General features: G+C 53.6%; 1 protein-coding gene across 2 annotated transcripts in view; it reads left to right on the top strand.

Moving 5' to 3' along the window:
• Positions 1 to 9488: 9488 nt before the first annotated feature.
• The window catches only part of RPH3A (rabphilin 3A), a 31130-nt gene continuing 26751 nt past the window's right edge, over positions 9489 to 13867 (top strand). For both annotated transcript variants that reach the window (XM_065851905.2, XM_065851906.2), the window contains exon 1: positions 9489 to 9606. The gene's annotated coding sequence lies outside the window, so the exon portion shown is untranslated. The remainder of the gene's footprint in view (positions 9607 to 13867) is intronic.

Below are 13867 nucleotides of genomic sequence, written 5' to 3' on the forward strand. Positions count from 1 at the left end.
TTGTCACTCTTGTTTTGCCAAAAATATCAAGGCTGCAATCGTAAGCTCTTTCCAAGAATAAAGGAGAAGAGGAAGACGAGCTCTCACCTCGCAGCTCATTGCAAACAGGCAGGAGGTGTCAGCTCCAGCCCCTGCTTTCCGCTCCCCTTCCGCAGAAAGCGACTTCGTGTTTAATTACTGATACGGATGGTGAAATATCCCTGCTTGGCTGTGCAAAGCTCCCTGCTCGGCTGTGCAAAGCTCCCTGCTCGCAGCCAGGTAAGCACTGGGATATGGGATTGCTCCTGCTGCTGCAGTGGTTCTTTTCCCACCATCAGCCACTTTTTCCTTTGTTTTGTTTTGTTTTATTTTGTTTTTCCCCCACGTTTTTTCCCCTTCTTTTTCCCTTCCTTTTTTTCTTCCTCTCCCCCTTCCTCTTTCTTTTACTTTATTCTTTTTTTCTTTTTCTTTCCTTCAGTTTTATTCCCAGCAGGCAGGTTTTACCGTCCTTGGGCAGCCGCTGTCTGGTTGGAACAGGGACCTGCCCGCTACCTCCCACCCATCTCCAACATCTCAGGTGACCCCAGGGCTTTCTTGTGCCTGAACCAATGTCTGAGGATGGGCTGGGAGGACCTTCCCCAGCTGGGAGCAGGATGGGATTTCTCCATCCCCCCCATGGGTAAAATCTTGGCCCTTTCCAGACATGGGTCCATAAGCTGGAGAAGCCAAAGGATGTGGAGAAATATAAAATAAAAGCAGAGGGCCATGCAGGGTTGACTTTCAGTTCTGGGCGTGCGACATCCGCCAGCTTGGATTTGCGCCTGGACCTGTTGGGATGGATCAGGAGATGTTTTGTCCCATGGCACAAGACAGACTCGACGCTGGCTGGTCGGTGTCCTGCGTGTCTAATTTACTTCACTGCAAAGACACATAATGATGCAGATGAAAGTTATTGATCGGGCGGTGCTGGCAGCAGCCGCTGAGTGCAGACACACTGCTTGGTCCTGCCTGTCCCCCCAGTGCTGGGACACGGTGACATCAGGTGCCAGGGTGCAAATTCAACCAAAGCAAAGGCTGAATTCACCAGAACACCCAGATCTGATCCTTTGAACTGCAAATCAGGTTTTGCAGGTGGGTTTGTGGGCACAGTCCTGTGGGCTCAGGCTGCAGCAGGGGGCATCTGTGGGAATAAGCTCATCCCAAGTTATTTAAGGTCTCTTTCCTGCTGTCTTAAGAGAAGGGGGCTCTGGGACAGGCAGGTTCTGTTCATGCGTGGGCTCTGCCCGGGGGATGCTGGCTGGATGCAGCCATGGGCCATGAACCCAGCCGTGTGGTGGCACATGCTGCTGTGACATGGTTGTGGTCACCCGTCATGCCCTGACCTGGACCTCAGGGGCAGGCAGGGATGGGAGCAGGAACAATTTCTTCCCCGAAGGGCTGTGGGGCATTGGAACAGGCTGCTCAGGGCAGTGGTGGAGTCACCATCCCTGGAGGGGCTGAACAGACATGGAGATGAGGTTCTCAGGGACATGGATCAGTGCCAGGGGTGGGTTAATGGTTGACTCCATGATCTTGAGGGTCTCTTCCAACCAAAATGATTCCATGATTTTTTATGATCTGACACTGGCGGCGCTTTTGCCAAAGCCCCGAGGCTCTGGGGGATGTGTGTGTCCCCAACTGGATCACCTCCCACCCAGGGCCCTGCCGGAGCTGGAGGGGGATGTGGAGAGAGATTTAGGGCACCTGTCAGGATGCACCATCCACCATGTGTCAGAGCGGTGACTGGCATGTCCCTGATATGTCATTGGGACACAAGGGCTGCAGCACGGCCACAGATTTGCAGCCGCCGCTTTTAGCTGGTTGCAGGTTGAGGAGGATGTGTAACTCCCTTTATTTCCTAAGTGGGGATGAGGCCGCTCAGCTCTTGCTCTGGTGCTCACAAGGAAAAGGTGGCCACATCCAGCCACAAACAGGAATCCCCCTCAACCTTCTGCAAACACCTTCAGAGCTGCTGTGGGACCAGCGGAGGGGAGGAGGGGGCTGCAGGAAAGAGGGACATGGCCAGCAGCCGTGTGGACCATGGCCATGTGGACGAGGAGCGCAAGGAATAATTAATTTGCTGCCCGGGATCAGGGCAAAGGCTGGAAATCCCCACGTGGAAGGTGCTTCTTTGGCAGCAACACAAAAATAAACCACTTACTGTTGTGTCCAGGAGGGACATTGGCCGTGTGCATCTGTCTGTCCAGCAATAAATGTTAGGATGTGGCTTCCACACTGTGCCCCTTTCTTGGGTCACGAGTCTGGTAACATCATTTTATCTTCAGGAGTAAACCTCAGAGCTATAGATCTCAAGGAAATGACAGCAGTTTGCCCAGCGATGGGTAACTTGTATTTATTGGTCTGATCTGGGTGACTTTCTCTGACCTTCTGCACATTTCTCCTGGAAGAGGAATCATACAAGTACCCTCCTGTGAGGATGCTCAGCTTGGACCCAGAGCTTTTCACCAGGGCCATGTTTTTCCAAGTTAACAGAATCAACCGTGAATACATGTTAACTACTAAAGATGTTTCTCAACCTGCTGTTTTCTCTGAGTGTTTGTGTATTCAAGAATATCAAAGCCCTCGGAGGTTGTTTTTCCTTTAAGCAGCAGCAATGAGGCTTCATAGCCCTGAAGATCAAAGCAACTAGTTCTGGCATATCTCAAAAACTCTTCTCTCCCTTCCCCGTGGATAAGGTGCAGGTGTTGGCAAGAATATTTGTACAACAATACTCCAGGTTTAACCCTTCCCAGGTGCTGGGAGGTTTGCAGTAGTTCCATCTCGCTCTGAGGAGCTGCTTGTCCTCCCCGGGTGAATGGAGCATCTCAGCAGGTTCCTCTTAGCACAGTTTGGTGCGCGGGATAAGGGGCGTCTGCTGTGATTCTTCCCAAAGCCAGACACACTGGTAGCAAGGGCAGCTGTAAATGCACAATCCACACATCCCGGGAGCTCCAACCAGCCAGTTTTCAGCTCCTGAGTTAAAGCCTCGTGTGACCGGCTGAGCAACCCGTCAGCTTGCAGCCCCCTCTCCCTGTCGCATGAGAAACTCAGCTGCTGCTGCTTTAATTTTTCAAAGCAAATCGTTACCCTCAAGGCAGAGGCCTGAGCAGCAATCGATACCCTGCAGGCTTTGCTGGGAAATCAAACAGACCAGAAAGCAGCCCTTGGTGTGAGAGGGTGGCATTGGGCTGAGGGTGTCCCGTGGACACAAGGGGACACTGAGCTGCTGCTCCCCAGGGACCCAAATCACAGCCCCTGGACCTTCACCCAGGCTGGGATTTGTCCCTGGGATCCGCCCCGGCAAATCGTTCCATGCTGAGAAGACTTGACAGCAAAAATCCCTCTGTGGCGGCATCTCCTGCTGGCGTTTGGATGGGGCTTGACGACAGGATCGATTTCTGAGCTTGTTAAACAAACTGCGCTTGCTGGAAAAGGTCCCCTCGTGCTCCATCCCCCTGTGAGTATAACGTGTGCTGCTTTAACCGCTTAGTCACCATGGAAATAATAGAGATTTTGGGGTTGTTTAGACTTGTCAGGGCTTTTGCTGTGGATTCATATGGAAGAGGGAGTATGTATAGGATGGAGATGGATCTTCACAAAACTTGGTGTCCTATAGCTGCGTCCCCAGTGCCAGCACTGAGAAGAGACCTCATTCCCTGGGCTTGGAGAGTCTGTCAGGGCAGGGGACGATGCTCCATCCTGGAGCACTATAGAAATGCCTCCACAGGGCTCCCTGAGTGGTTGAAATATTTGTGTGGGGGTTTGAAATATTATTGTTTTCCTTTCTTGAAAGAGGAAACTTCTACATGACTTGACATCTTGAAACCAAGGGCTGGGCAGCATACCCAGGGTGTGGGAAAAGGAACGTTCTAAAAATCAAAGGGAAGAGAAATAATAACAACTGATCCCATGAGGGTGCCCTGCCAGGGAATCCTTGAAGGGGAAACAACCAGTGATTGTGGTCACCACCACTTGAAAAGACCAAGTCATTATTTACACTGTTGGTGTGGGTTGGGGACAACCATGGTGTCCTGGTGGGAAGTGTCGTGGTGACCCGGGTCTGCTGTCCCTGTCACCTTTCTGCTTTTCCAATGCAGGTCTGTGCGTGATTCCCAGGCTGGGGAGGGACGGGGGAGCTGCCAGCTGAACTCCACTGCATTCCTTGGCAGAAGGGGATGAATATTCTCGGAGTCAGGCTGGGGAGCGAGCGAACACCTGTGGGCTGGGCTTTTCTTTCACAATGTAAAATTTCCATCTGGAAGCTGCTGGGGAGCGACATAAGAGTGTGGTGATGCTTTTTCTGCTTCAAAGCGGAGCAGCCCACCTCTCCGCAGGAGAGCGTCTCCAGGTTTCTGTGCCTGGCTGGGGATGTGCGCTAATGATTGCAGATGGAACAGAAACCGCTGCGGGAGGCTGCGCCGCCCAGGCTGAGCCGGGGGCTGCTGTCCATTATGTCTTTATATAAAGCCTGGCACGGGGCAGCTGTCATTAGTCAGCAGCTGGGACACAGAGGTGACACCCAGCGCCACGGCAATGGGCATCAGGTCCCTGTTGGTCCCTGTTCAGGCTCCCCGACCTTTGATGGTGTCCCCGTGAATGGGCATGTCTTGCTGCACCCACCCTGATGCCCTCGGAGCTGCTGATTTTGGGGGTGCCTGGAGCTTTGCACAGCCCCCCCGGTTCACAGCCGCCCTCTCGCACCCCGTCCCCTTTGGCTGGTGGCTGTGCCAGCCCGGGCTCCTCATCCTACGGCCGTGGGAAACGGGAAACAGAGAGACTCTATTTTAATACACCGCTGTGGGTTGGTGACCTAGAAAAGCAGCTCGGAGAGAGCAAGAGTGTGAAGTCCAACCTCCTCCGCTGCCGCCGAGCACAGGGTGACCTATATAAAGCCATGGAAGAGGTGTCGGTGGGTGCCAGTACCCCAGCCCTGGGGCTGCAGCTCAGGACCCCTCTGTGGGCATCTCTTGTCCCCAAGCACTGTCCCCTGGGCTGCAGAGGGGATAGGAGATGGATAAATGAATAAACCCCCTCATTTGGTGAGGCTGTGGCAGGGGTGCACCGGGGTGGATGCAGACAGGTCCCTCTGACTGCTGCAGGTCTGTCCTGGCGCTGGAGGGTGTCACCAGCAGTGACAACTGTTGTTATCAAATATATTAATATATTGGCAATGCTGTAGTACAGCCGATGCTCCGTGTTCATGGCTTGAAACAGAGATAAATCTCCTTCCTCCCTTCCTTTTAATGCGCCCTATCGGAAATAATTTAAATAATTTAAGGCTTACAGGCATGTGCTCTTTGCAGTCTCGAAAATGAAATCAAGTCCGGTTTATTCTCAGCCAAAACCAGTAAGTTGCTGAAATGCTGTGTTCAGCTGAGTGGAAGACATGCCAATTAATTAAATCAGTAAATAAGTTATACTAATCCCATTAACAAAAGAAGAGCTGGAGATTAAATCTTTTATGGCACTTACTGAAAAATTAATGCAGGCAGTCTTTTAGGAAATATATTCTTCCCCTCACCTCGCCAAGGATAATAGTGCAGTTATATAGGACAGAATGTTATCAGAAATGAAAAATGAATGTAAAACTAGCACATATCTTATTAAAAGAGTGTAATGAGCTGCCTACATGATTGAGCTGGGCCTGCTGAGCTGGGGGCTGTGCGTCACTGCAGGGGCTGTGGCTGAGCCCCACATGGGGCTGAGGAGCTGGATCCTGCTTGGGGGTGCTGATGAGGGATTTGGGGTCCCCGAGGATGTCCTTGGGACTTGGTGGCCTTGGGGTGAGGTGGTCAGTGGGTTGGGGAGGGGATTGGGTATGCTGGCACTGGGGATGGGTGGGAGTGGGTGAGATGCTGCAGTCCCCTTGCTGCAGACTGAGTCTGGCAGGGACAGTGCCAGGATGGGGCTGGTGAGGGCTGGCACGCTGCGGAGAGGCACAGGGGGGATAAAAACATCCCGGCGTCCTCGCAAGGTGCTTTTCCTCCTCTATTTCTCCAGCCAATGCTTCTGCAGAAGAGCAAATCCCATCACCAGTTCTTGGAGCAGCTGGGTGTCCCTGTGACACCCCAGCATCTGAACCAAGTGACAAGGGGAAAACTTTTTCCTTTTTCCTTTTTTCTTTTTTCTTTTTCCTTTTTCCTTCTTCCTTTTTCCTTTTTCTCTTTTCTTTTTTCTTCTTTTTTTATTCCAACACTTTAATTGACGGAATTACTCAAGCGTGTCTCCTTTGGCTCGTGCCTTGCTGGTTGTTTTCTGAGCTGGTAGGACCTCGGGCTGGAGGGTGACAAGGTGCTAATGAAATAGCGGCTGCATCCTGTGCAAGTCCCAGAGGAAAGCCCCAGGGATAGTTTTCTCCTGCTCTGGCTTAAATCTTGGCTTTGGTGTTTTGTCCTTCTGATAAAGTAGCTGCAAACTCTCTGGTCCCTGGGGCATAGGACACAACCTCTCTGGATTCAGCTGCTTGGAGAGCTCTGGCTGCTGCCCATCACCCCTTTCTCCATCCTCCTCCACCTCTTTTTCCAAAGCACAATTTAATGGAGTGGAGCCGTGCTGGGCAGCTGGGTATGGAATTGGGGTGCTGGGAGATGGTTCCTTTCCCATCTTTCTTGCATGTCAAATATTTAAGTCAGCACTAAAGCACTGGGCTGAGCGTAGAGCCTGTGTTAAGGTGGTTGGTGGTGAGTTACGATGTGGCTGGTCTGTGTTTCTTGTTCTCACATCCTGGGGAGCTCTGGTAGCATCCGTCGGGATCTGTGGCCAGGCAGGCTTGGGGGGGAGCAGCTTGGTTTTCAGTGATTTACAGAAGCAGAAAATGCTCTCTAGGGTGCCCGAGCTGCCATCAATCATTTTAATTTAACTCATGTAACTGTGCTTGGAGCTGCGTCTGCAAGGGAAGGGCTTGATGTGCTCCTGGTTTATTTTTCCCAGTATTGGAGTTAGCGGCAGTGCCGGTTATTCAGCCCTGAGCTTTTGTGTGCTACAGCTCTGAATGTACAGATTTCCACCGGAGCACTTTTAATTCTAATTAAAAACACTGAATAAAAATGCTTAATAAAGCTCATGTTCCTTTTCCATGGGACTGCCCGACTCTGCAGACACTGCAGTCAGCCTGGGGCTGACTCTTTGCTCCCAGTCTCCTGTCCAGCACTTCAGTTAGGTACAACTAATTAGGCTGTAAAACAAGGGGAGAGGTTTCTTTCCAGAGATCCACCCCCTGCTCCATTCCTGCCTCCATCCCCAGCTCTATCGCCAGGACAGGAGACAGCTGGAGATGATGCAGAGCTTGGCCCTGTCACCTCTGGGTCTGGTTCTGGTGCTGATTTGATGCCTGGGGCCATCTGTAGCCATGAACTTGGTTTTATTTCTCAATTATCCCCATTAAAACCAGTGGGGTTGCCGATGGTAACACACCCCAGACCCACAGGTACCACAGGATGGAGACTTGCTCGATGCAGCGATGCCAGGGTGCGTCCAGCCTGAGCTGCCACCACGAGCAGGGAAAGGCTGCGCTGCCCTCATCACCTCTGCACTTGAACTTGAGCCTGTGGGCAGGCGCTGCCGGTGAACAGCAGCCGAGCGCCACAGCCGGGCCCCATCCCAGCCTCTGGGCAGGATCCTCTGGGCTTGAACAGAGCGTTTTGCTGCGCAGTGAGTGGGATCACAAGGGGAAATATAACAAATCCTGGAGAATTAGAGGGCTTGTGGCCATAAAAATAAACCGGAGAGGAAATAAATAAATAAAACTGCCGTGCTTTGATCTGCTGCAGGAGATGCCAGACTGCCAAAATGTATTTATAATTCGACAAAAATCAAACCGGCTATGTTATTTTTAGAAGGTGGGCTAAAAAGTGAGGAGTGAAAGTGTCAGGTATTCAGAACAGAGGATTGCAGGTGTTGCTTTTTTCCTTTCTGAATAGCGGGTTTTAGATCTGATTTTCAAATTCCTGCACATGCTGCTGCTTTTTGTGAATCTCCAAGGAAGGTGTCAAGACACATCAGCTTGAAAGTCTTGTGCTCGTCTCTCCAACTACTTTGCATAAGCAAGACATTCTGTCAGTAAATAAAAATACATAGTTGAGCCTGGTAGAGAAGATGATGTCCATCAAGCATCTAGACGAATGCCAATCAACACTCAACCTTGGGTGGTGGGATACTTTCCTTGCTGAAGGCAGGAACATGCTCCATCCCTCACGGATTTCTTTCTAGGTACAAAAAAGGTAAGATTTTCATGAAAGGCTTACTTGCAACCAGTTATGGATTTTTTACGTAGAAAGGATGAAATCCAGGTATAGGAATGGGAAACTTTCCTTCCCCCCCAACTCAGGCGTCACATCCTCGCTTGCCATGTCTCACCCTCTCAGCTTTATCTCACAGCATCCTTTCACTGAACTTTTTAATAACCTTTCCCTCCTCGGTCACTCGTACCAAGGTGTCAGGCCAGCTCTGATTTCTGTCCCCTCATGCCGGCAGATGATCCATCCACTTCGCTTCACCTGGGAACAGGCAGGAGGTCATGAAAGCTCGAGGGTGTTATGGTTTGGGAGTGGATAAAATGGGGCTGCTGGAGCTGATGAAGGTGGCAGGAAAACATGCTGGGGAGCTGGGCTCCATCCCAGCCTGGCTCTGGCTCACTCCCATCTGTGAGCTGCATCCCCCACCCTCCATGTGGTCCCTGCTGCAGTGGGACAGAGGTTGGAGATCTCTGGCCAGGGGCTGTGAGGTGGATTTTGGGGGTCAGTTCAGGCTGCTGTCCCTTTCAGTTTATGAAGCCACAGGCGCTTCAGCTCAAGAATGGGGTCCCTCTGAAGGTGCCAGCAGTGCTGAGGTAGAGCGAGGCCAGAGGCAGCGTGTTCCCCACTTGTGTATGGCGTTTAGTCTGGTCTTTAGAGTTAGTCCAGACAAGGACTACCAGGTTGTGGGATCCCCTGTGCTGCTTAAACCTGAGTGCGTGGGGCCAAAACCCCAGTAATGGAGAGCTGGGAGGGGAGGGGCAGGCAGCTCCCACAACTTCGATGGCGGAAGCACCTGCTCCACTTCGGGTCCCCACTCGTGGGTGGGGAGATGCTGGCTCAGGCAACTGGGAGGTTGTGGGTAGGGCTGGGGGAGATGCCCAAAGCCCCGTCTCTCCCAGGTAATGTGTGTGTGCGGGGGGTGCAAAAAACTGCTGTGTCCTCCAAGGATGGGGAGGGATGGGATGGGAGATGGAGATGGGAATGGGTGTTGAGGATGGGAGAGGGCTGGGGAGGAGGAAGAACGCGAGAAGGGGAGGGATGGAAAGGGGGTGGGATGAGGGAGGGGATGGGCAGGGTGGAGGTGTCGCTGTCTCTAACCCCCAGCTTTGCCAAGGGGCTGCGCCCCGGGGCGGGGGTGGCTCCCGGGGGCGGGCAGTGGGGCCGGGCCCGGCCGTGTCCCCTCCCCGGCCGTGTCCCCTCCCCGGCCGTGTCCCCTCCCCGCGCCGCCCCCGCCCCGCTCCGCAGTGCTGCCGCCGGAGCCGCGCCGAGCCCCGCCGAGTCTGGCCCAGCTGAGCCCAGCCCAGCGCGGGGGGCAGAGGGCGGAGGACCCCGGCCCGCCGGGACCCTGGCCCAGGTAAGGGGCGGTCGGGAGCCCCGCGGCGCTGGAACCGGGAGGGGCGGGCAAGGGCGAGCCGGGAGCATCCTGGGGGTCCCCGCTCCGGAGGGGCAGCGGTCCGAGTGCCGGTACGGGGAGTGTTCGGCCAAAGGCAGTTCGCCCCCACCCTGCTCGTTGGGAGCCGGGGGAAAGTGCTGTGTCCCGGGGCGGTGGGGCAATGGGTGACCCCCCAACGATCGGTGGCATCGCCACTTCGGCGCCTGGTTCCGCTGCTGCGAGTGGGGGTCGCTCTGGTTGATGCTTTTGGACTTTGTCTGCTGCAGGCAACTTTGGAGCATGTTGGGTGTTTGGGGGTTTCAAGCCCCCGAAATTGTCTCTTGTACCTCTCCTGGAGTGTGATCAGGGATTTGTGTGATGGGAGGGGGTGCTGACCCCCTTCCTGGGGGTCGGGCAGCAGTGGGATGCAGAGACTGTCCTGGCCTCGGAGTGGAGAATGTGCTGCCAAGGAGTTTTGGGGTTTCTGCTCCCCATTAGGGACTGAAAGGGCATTGCTGCCTGGCTGAAGGGCTTTAGCAGGTTCCTTCTCTCCTTTCTCAGGATAGAGAAAAGTGTTGCAAAGGGCATTAAAAGCCATTTGGAATCATGGTATGAAACCTGGAGGCAAACCCAGCCACTTCGGAAAAGCGGCTGAGGCTGCTCGATGCTGCTGTTCCCAGGGATGGCTTGTTTCAGAGAAGGGACCTGGTTGTCTTTCTTGCTGGTGTCTTCCTGTTAATTCTGGTTTCAGGTATAAAGTGGAGCAGCAATTAGTCTTTGAGCAATTAACACTTCTTCATTTCACTGCTAAAAAAGCTTTGAGCAAGGTGGCTGCCCCGGACGTGGTTTTGCTTTGGGTTTGGTCTGTGCTGTGCCACTCCTGGGAGCTGAAAAGTGTGCATGGATCAGCTTGATCCCCCTGTTTCTCAGCAGGCTGCAATAAAAAAAAGATAATACAGGGCTTCAAAACACGGACAGTTGGCTCTAGGGATGCAGAGATGATAACAGATGAACCATTTGCTTTAATTACTGGTATCAAAAGCCCAGGCTGCAACTTAGCCTGAAAATAAATATTGTTAATGTTGTGATACTGGGTTTTATTTGATGATGCATCATTCATCTGGTAGGGATTTAGCGAGCTGCTCGCTTTTGCTGTATGGACTGACTCAGAAGATCTGCGGTCAGCCCTGATGCGAGGATCAGCCTGGGGTGCGTGGAGCCGTGGAGCTGAGCCCCACACGGGGAATTTGGGGTTTCCTGGAGCAACTGGGGGGCACTTTGCTGGGCGTCCCCCAGGAGAGCAGCGTTGGGTGGGTGATGTTCATCTGCAGCCGGGTGTCCCTGGCAGAGCTGTGCTGTGCCCGGGCGATGCGGTGGGAGCTGTTTGCGGTCTCCTGTCTGCGGAGTGGGCTTCCAGCAAAGTCCCCCCGCATCACCCCCACCAACCCCCCTGGGTGTAAAATACCATCGCCTGCTTGGCCCTGGCTCCAGCCTGCTCTTCTGTTTTCTGCTCATTCACAGTCTCTCTTCTGCACTGCCCCGGCTTCCAAGGAGCACCGAGAAGCACGTTGGATGCGGGAAAAGCACATTTTATTTGCAGAAGTGCCCTTTGCAGCAAGAGGGAAACCTGGGAGCCCATTGTGGGACCCTGCTGTGGCTGCATGGGTACATGTGTGCTGGTGATCAATATTCTCTGGTATTGGAAAGGGAAAACTGCTGAGGAAGGGTGAGGGGACTCACAGCTCTGGAATCTCTTTTTGTGCGTAAATCTTGAGGGACTTTTCTCTGAGACCTGGAAACGATGATCTTCCATGCCTGCTGCAGGTCTCTGAGGCTGTGCTGGCAGGGGAGACCCTCTGCCTGCTCACCAGAGCTGTGGTGGTACTGGCCTGGTGCCGTCCTCCTGCCCATGGACAGGTGATGGTGTCACTGTAGTCATTGCTCATTAGTGCTAATAAGTAATGAATTGCTCCAGGTGCTCCCAGCTGACCACTCAAGGTCTGGGTGGAGAGGCAGTGCCAAAGCAGTGCCTCCAAGGGCAGCCTGGTTAATTCCCCTATCCTCATTAAGCTGGAGACTGGTGAGTGACTGGAGCTAACAGCCATGATGGTTAATGACGACCGTGATGGTTTATAAGGTTCATGTACTAGAAGATGCTCTGGCTCTGTCCCTGTTGGTACCTGTGTGGGTCTGAGCAGCATCACTCTCCTCCAGCTCTGGGAGGTGGGGGCCAACTTGCATGTTTGGGCCCAATAACTCATTGATGGGGGACACATCTGGCTGCGTGAAACCAGATCTTTAACGAGGGTCTGTGGGGAGAGAAAGGAGCTGGATTTAGTGTCTGGAGAAGCTGTAAGCAGACACTGAGCTGGGCAGCTGTCTGCTCCTGTGTGCCGGTGGCTGGGCTCCCTGGGGCTCTCAGGTGCTGGGGGATCCCCTCTCCTCATAAGCATGTCATGGGGTACCTGGCTCTATGTGGGTTCTCTGTCCCAGCCTGGCCGGGCATCCCTGTTGCCCCTGAGGAGGATGAGTTTGCAGCCCTGAGCATCCTTCACCTGGGGTTGTGGTCCGAGAACTGGGCACATGCCTGCCCCCGGCTGTCATTGCTGCGGCACAGCACGATGCCATGGTCCTCAGCCACTGCTGAGACTGTCGCTGCCTTTGGGGACCCAGCAGTGAGCAGGGCCTGCCACCTCCGAGCACACTTCTCATCACCAGGGCCACAGGTACTTCACATTGCTAAACTTCCTTCAGCCATCATTGTCGTGTGGGGGTCCCTTTGCCGTCTTCCTGCCATTGTCTCTGATGGGGCCGGTTCATCCTGGTGGCTCTGGCCACATGCCCTGTCCTCAGCGGTGCCCGAATGGAGGGCGACGTGCCGGAGCGGTGCAGCGATCTGTTGCTAAGCAGCCTTCAGAGCAGCTCTGCCGCGGTGAGATGAGTGATGGCAATGCCACTGCTGTGTTCAGTAGCACTGGGTAGGCTTGGGATGTGCTTGGGCATCACCTGGCCAGAGACCCCCGGCTCTGGCAGCCATGGGTAAGTCCTGTAAACCCAGAAGTTGTTTTTTTTTCTTTTGCATCGTGGTCTGTCCTGCAATTAATCAATAGGAGCAAAGCCTCGTGACAGCATCATAACAGTGGTTTGTGAAGGAGCTGCTGGAGGAAATGTCAACGTGCTGCTTAAATAAAATTGACTATGCACTGCTGCTTAGCTGCCTTGGGATGGATCTTTGTCTGGAGTATGACAGGGAGCTGGGAATTAAGGGGAGGGAGGAAAAAAGGCATCTCTGAGCACCTGAAGTGAATGTAAAGGCAGCAGTGGCACTGGCCAAACCGAAGACACCGGCATTCGGGACAGCTACAGCCCATGGGTGCTGTGGGCAGGAGCTTCCCTGGGATCGGGGCACTGGAGGATGGCCAGGACTTTAACTGCTTTGCATTTCTTCTGCTCCTCTAATCCATGGATCGCTGTTACCTGTGGGCGTCACCATCAGTTACCCGTGGGACCACATTCAGCCTTAATTAACCAACTAAGGCTAAGCTGGCCAGGAAAGCTGTGGGGCCTCGGTTCGCTGCAAGGGGCTGGCATTAGGGCCAAAGGATGAAATGACCTGAGTTTGGGACTCACCGGTTCTGGGTCTTTCCTAAAAGTTAAATTTCCAGGATCCCTGGCCCTCGGGGTCTCATCCCACTCGCACCCTCGCACTGGAGCAGCCTTGCTGGGCGATTGTGGCACACGGGTCCCCATTGGTGCCACCTGGTTCTTCACCTGAATTCACAGAGTGACTGTCCTGCTGTCCCCTGCCCCGATGTCAGACCTGTCCATGTGTCCACGGGTGGCTCCAGACCACACAGCTTCAGTTTGCCACTTCCATGTGTTCCTGCCAGCCAGCGTCTGCCTCTCTTCTTTCTCTTTTTGAACTAGAGTCCCAAACATGGGCTGTTTCTTGAAGCACCATCCGTAAAGCAGCTTTCCCAAATTTACCTGAACTTTCTAAACTGATTTGCACCTGAGAGGAGACCAAACGTGGGCACTGGCTGCACAGGGACATCAGGACTCGAGGGATTTTTTGGTGCGTGGGACCCTATGGGTCCTGCCTCTCCCTCTGCTCTGCTGATTATTTTTCAGCTTCAGCAGCTGTTTTGGGGCTCTTTACACCATTTCTGCTCCCTCTGCAGGTAAATCCATTAGTACCAAATCCTGCCTGATTCTGGAGGGGGGCAAGCACCCTGCTGTTGGC

Source organism: Patagioenas fasciata, chromosome 17 (assembly GCF_037038585.1).
Source record: "Patagioenas fasciata isolate bPatFas1 chromosome 17, bPatFas1.hap1, whole genome shotgun sequence".
Taxonomy (NCBI): domain Eukaryota; kingdom Metazoa; phylum Chordata; class Aves; order Columbiformes; family Columbidae; genus Patagioenas; species Patagioenas fasciata.